General features: G+C 40.9%; 1 protein-coding gene and 1 long non-coding RNA gene across 8 annotated transcripts in view; both read right to left on the bottom strand.

Moving 5' to 3' along the window:
• Positions 1-4,620, bottom strand: part of LOC121307241 — a 13,357-nt gene extending 8,737 nt beyond the window's left edge. The window contains exon 1 of the long non-coding RNA XR_005948295.1: positions 4,502-4,620. This is a non-coding gene — a long non-coding RNA (uncharacterized LOC121307241). The remainder of the gene's footprint in view (positions 1-4,501) is intronic.
• LOC121307240 (Fc receptor-like protein 5) overlaps positions 1-6,343 on the bottom strand; it is a 92,577-nt gene that overhangs the window by 59,277 nt on the left and 26,957 nt on the right. The gene's annotated exons all lie outside the window — the stretch shown is intronic.

The raw sequence follows: 6,343 nt of genomic DNA, 5'->3' as shown, positions 1-6,343 counted from the left end.
GGACATTTTGATCTGGACCACTTTTGATTGATATGATTATTGTCTGTTCAGGTATTTAGAGAAACACAATGCCACACATTACAACACAATGCCACACATTACAACACAATGCCACTCATTACAACACAATGCCACACATTACAACACAATGCCACACATTACAACACAATGCCACTCATTACAACACAATGCCACACATTACAACACAATGCCAGACTCTACAACACATCTGAAAATCCTGTAAGAAATGTAACCCTTAGAAAGCGCTGATCTTTTGTGCTTTTAATTGCTAGAATTTTGTATTTTTTTTCCTAATTTGGAGTCTCCATGAAAACGACAATTAAATTATAGCAGAATACAACTGTCAAGAAACCAATTAGTGTCAGGAAGGAGCCGTTAAATTATTGCAGTTTCTTTTCTTGTATTTTTATTCCTTGAAATGATTCCTCTCTGAGTATTTGCCTTCTGCTTGGAAGCAGTGCCAAACTCTCCCCAATCACATGACAAGCCCCGTCTAGTATAGTGCAGTTACAACACTGGACCACCTGTGGAAGCAAGTGCTATGCAAAAATCACATTAAAGGAGAGTATTCATGACACAATGTTAAAGTAGATGAAATTAGCCTTTCATAAAGATTTTTAACAATCCTCATCAACACCACCCCCCGTTACACCCATCATCAACCACACACACACACACACACACACACACACACACACACACACACACACACACACACACACACACACACACACACACACACACACACACACACACACACACACACACACACACACACACACACACACACACACACACACACACACACACACACACACACACACACACACACACACACACACACACACACACACCCCACACACACAACACACACACACACACACCCAACCCACACACACACACACACACACAACACACACACACACACCACACCACACACACACACACTGCACACACAACACAACACACACACACACACACACACACACACACACACACACACACACAACCAACACACACACACACACACACACACACACACACACACACACACACACACACACACACACACACACACACACACACACACAAACACAGACACACGAACACACACAGTGGGGTCTTTTCATTGACTCTCACTATATTTTTATTTACTATTTCTAACTCCAGTCAGACAAAACTCCACACAGGGTGAAAGTCGACAACAAACTAGCAAACGATTTTTTTTTTTTTTTTTTTTTTTTTTTTAAGGCATATTTAGTTCTTAAAAAGGTGTTTTACAAAATGGAGACGTCCCCACGTTTTTTTCAGGAGTTATATCTTTGTGGGGACCCCCTCCCCCCCCCCACACACACACACACACACACACACACACACACACACACACTAACAGCAATATAACTGAACAAGCTTCTTTAGCAGACAGAGGAAGCTGGATACTGATAAGCTCACATACCTCAATACAGTTCAATACAATCTCTAAGCCATGAAAAAGGTTTGAAAACAAGGAACTGATCTCTTTTATGCCAAGTGCTCGCCACTATTGTTAATGAAACACAACTGCTTTGCAGCACAGAGCCAACAACATCCTCCTGCTCCAACATTCCCTTTTAAAAACCACCTGAAACTGACAAGCCAGCCTCTTTCAAGCCATCAATCCCTCACCAGGGAGGCATGATGCTGGATTCGTGTTCAAAGCATCAGATCACAGTACTTACACATCACAAGGTAGAGTTTCCCAGCCCGCATTCTGCCTGGAACTAAACGGAACTGCAACACAACTGCTCTTTATAGAAAACATCAGTTTCCTGAAACTTTAGCAGCGCTTCTCAGTTCCTCCCAGTAATGATTTTAATCTCAAAGTGCTAACTGGTCACCAGCTACCGTTACAAAAATATACTGGCGATTTCACAAGATACTGCTTGTGAGCTCAGAGTGTGAGTTTGTACTTTTACACTAAAACCTCATCTTCTTTCTGAGAAGCAGCTTCACTTGTAATCCAGTAAGTGCAGCACAGACAAAATGACTGTTGGAAAACATGGATCGAGAATTGATTAGCAGTTTGCTATGCATGTGGACTGGCAGAGCTATACTGGTGTTCTTTTCTGAAAAGAGACTAATATTGCAGATAGCAGACTGTTTGGATCAAATTGCATGTACTGCTAACAATTGATAGAGACCTTGCAACTACAAGCTTCTTGCCCAGCATTGACAGCAAGCTAACAAGATAACAATGCTGTGGACCAGAAGGGGCCAGGCTCTAAGACTTTTGGAATGCAAAGCATAAAGGGGCTAAAAGGCTCCCAGGGACTGGCGTTGGACCCAAAGGTTCTCATGGAGAATAAGAGATAACGCCACTGGACTCAAAAGGTCTCAAGCAAAACGGAGAGATATGAACAAGGAAGATGACAAAAACTAGATGTATGGACCTTTTGGGGCACCAGGGGTCTGAAGAATGCACTGAGTTCAGAGGTCATCACACTAGACTACACACACACACACACACACACACACACACACACACACACACACACACACACTAAATTAAATATATGGTAATAGAATAATGTGTTGTACCTTTGCAATTGGTTAAATGTCAGAGAAAGAGGAGGTGGACCATCTATACAGAAGGGTATTTAATGTCATGCAAACATTGTAAGGATGAGTATTCTGTTTGTCCTGTACCTGGGACCAGACTCCCTGCATATTTCAATAAACCTAACAACTGATTGAAGAAAAGGACTCTGTGCATTTTCTTGAATCTACTCACCCTCCTTTTTTTTAAGTTACATCAATGACATTCGTCTAATATCTGTACTTCAAACTGTTAGAAATAACTAAGCTGCTCACACTTCGAGTGGATTGATTTGCTTCCCCTCTCTTCGTCTTTGTCAGCCGTAACATCAGGTATGAGAAATCACTGATAATCAGAAGAAGGGAGCATTGACTTCTGCAGCCAATGTCTGCTTGGATCAATAAAAAAACAACTCTGGGGAGCAATTTTAAATTCTACTTACGCGTGAATAGTCAAGGAATGATGACAAATACATACATGCCAGTGCTGACTCTGAAACAAGAGGCACGAACAAACCAGAGCAAATGAATCAATGAAATGGTGAAGGTCCTGTTCATAAATTGAATATTAATGACAGGAAACTTGAATTGGAAATAATTTAGAAAACTAACCATTCAGCAAACGATACATTGCTTCTGAACTGTTTTAGGAGCATTACCAGATTCTGTTTTTTGTGGTTTCTGGAGTCAGGCTCAGTGCAGTAATAAGGAGTACAATCTGTAGGAAAAGATATAGATAGAAAGTGTACCTCACAGTACTGTTAACTGCAGACACCATCGCAAAAACAGAACACCCTTCTCCTTTTCTGCGGTCAGTCCGCTCTGCGTTCATTTCTGAGAAAGAATAAGTGACTGTGGTGAGGGAGAGGAAGTGAAGGCAGGCAGGGTTGAAACTGAGCCTGAATACAGAAATGCAGCCAATATGAGGGAGCAAGTTCCTGTTTTTCTAGTTGTAAAAACACACAATTAGGCAGGTGAAATGTTCAGTACCTACTGAATTTATTAAGAGACAATTCATGCAAGTTGCACTGAAATCTAAATCAATAATATGAAGCACATCATGTTAAGTCATATCACTGTAGATTCTTGTTAATCACATACACCGTGTGCCTCAAGGTGTTATGCAATTAACCAGAGAGTGCCATTATCAGTAACATATAGCATGTAATACAGGTACCTTTAATTGCATACCTGATAATTGCATACAGCTGGTTAAATGCATACAATTGCTGGGCACATGGGGTATGCAATTAGCAGGAATCTGCTGCATGTGCATTTTAATAAGAAATCTGTTTCACCTTTTTAAAGTTAACACGAATATGCAATCATCAATATGCAATTAATTGGAATATGGTGTACTTGTAAAATTCTTAAACCTCTACATGAATGTAATATACAGTGGCACACCATGGCTAAAAGTAACATAACTGACACATAAACAAGCCACACAAACAAGTTACCTCTCATCAGCAAAATAACATTGCACTTGTTTTTAGTTTTTTTTTTCAATAAATGTTTTTTTTCTTAATTTTCCAGCATGCCTATCCACTGACTGGCACAGCACTCTGCCATTACAACTAAATTAACTTTCTCTGGAGCAAGCGTTCGTGCCCAACCTGTACCCCTCACTCAAACTCTACACAGCACAGACTCTGTGTGGGTCTAGTGGCCCGAATACCTGCTGCACATGAAGTGATCTTTTAATTCTGAGGCAGTCAAAGATAATCTAAAGTCTGAAGAGCTTTTATAGAAATCAGTGGTCACAGCTGTCAACAGTCATGATGCTATCTTAGTAAAGGAAGGATTTGCACATCATGAATAAACTTTTTTCAGGCAGGAAGAAACCCTCTAGAATATCCCCTGAAATTAAAATGCATCTTTAAAAAAACCTGATTCCATTTCTTACCTCCAGACTGTCCTGAGCAGAAACGTTCAACCTCTGGATCTGGAGGGGCACCTCGTGTTGAGTTAATCCTGCAGTAAGTGAGGGAGAGGGAAGCAGACTTCCTGAATACTTCAATGCAGCTCCACACCTCCTGTTAAACTGCAAAGGGAGATTCTGAAAAGGGCAGATTCTTGTCACACATGCTGAGGGGTGGGGTCTGCTCCACCCCTTTGAAAAGTCAACTGCAGCAGTGTAACATGGTAAAAACAAATGAGAGATCTTTAATCATTTATCTTAGACTCCTAGACTCCTTACAGATTATGTTTACCTGGATTGGGTGGTATGGATTGTGGTTTAATATTTCTCTGTAAATTCGCATTAAAAGACTAATACACTAACTAACACGTACTAATAATCGTGTCGCCCTGTGTGTTTAAAGCTGATAGGAGGAGATTCACTACATGGTGAACACAGGAACTCCCTTAAATTTGACTTCTAGCCTCCTTTCAGATTACATGAGAACAGTATAATCTGCTAACCTGTTGATTTGAAACAAATATTCCATTTATTTATAAGATGGACCTCATGTACTGTATGTGTGTGCAATGGTGTATTTGCTCATGTACTGTATGTGTGTGCAGTACCTGACTCTGTGAATGGAGCTGTGGAGCTCGGCTCTGTATGTTCTGAAGTATTTGACTGCTATAATAAATGTCCAGTGTCTGGACTCTCTATACTGCCTCCTGCTCTGGATTGACATCAGCCAGTCTGTCCGTCGTTACAATGTATTTCTTTCAAAACTGAGACCTGTATATGAACAGAATATGGGATTATGTTGCAGCTACAGTCACCTAAACCGTGCACAGGGGCCAGTGCATTTAAAGTTATTTCTGGATGCTTTAGGTGTGTTGAAACCGCTGTGCATTGTAATGCATAGTGAAAAGATAAGACTGCAGTCAGGAAACAATATCTCCTTGACCGCACTGCAGTGAGGGGTCAGCAGCAGCAGGACCACCTGCACGTCTGGTTCCGCTACACAGCTTGCAGTGTCTGCTTTCTTATAAAAGATTAAAAGTAAATGTGTGAATTGTGGTTCACTCTGCTCTGTGATGAACTGTGACCACAGCATACAGGAAAGGCTTGCGTCCTGTAAAAACCAAGCACCATGACAACAGAGGATGTTTAATAGAGACAAGCATGTCATTGAAACTTATCCCCCAGCAAGTAGATTAACATGACATACACCCACTCTATGCACATGGGTGGGCAAATCACAGTCAAATTGCCCTCTCCATAGTGTATGTATTATATGGGCAGTTTAACAATAGTGGAAAAGCAGGCACAATAACTTGCGATAAAGAATGTCCTTACCAAGTTTCATCCTATTGAATCAGTGCTTTCCTGGATATCTGTAGAAAGCCTAGAGGGACAGACAGTCAGAGGGGACTCAGGGTCCCCTGGATTTTCCTAATCTTTAGATGTTAGACAGTTTGATGTCACTTGACTAGGATAAGGAATGGCGCTAGGACCAGAAATACACTTGCTACAGTTTTCCATGCAAATGTTGAAACAATTTGGCAGCGAGAAAAAACTAAAACCACCTCTGCAGAGCAAACTTGTCATGTGAGTAACAAGTCGAATAAAACAGTTTCCCAGACCGTTTTGGGGGCAAATTTGTTTGTGCGCATAGCATGGTAAAAAAATTGGATGGAAAAAGGGCTTATAACTTCTAAGAGGTGCAGCTCCCCCTAGTGGACACAACAAGTAAAGACACAATGTAAAAATAAAAGTTATTGACACTGTTTTCTGTCTGTTTATAGAATAATGCAGAAGCAGTGCTGAGGTATCAGGATACTGCAGCTA

This window comes from Polyodon spathula, chromosome 54, assembly GCF_017654505.1.
Source record: "Polyodon spathula isolate WHYD16114869_AA chromosome 54, ASM1765450v1, whole genome shotgun sequence".
Lineage (NCBI taxonomy): Eukaryota > Metazoa > Chordata > Actinopteri > Acipenseriformes > Polyodontidae > Polyodon > Polyodon spathula.
This window is presented reverse-complemented; position numbering and strand designations above follow the sequence as displayed.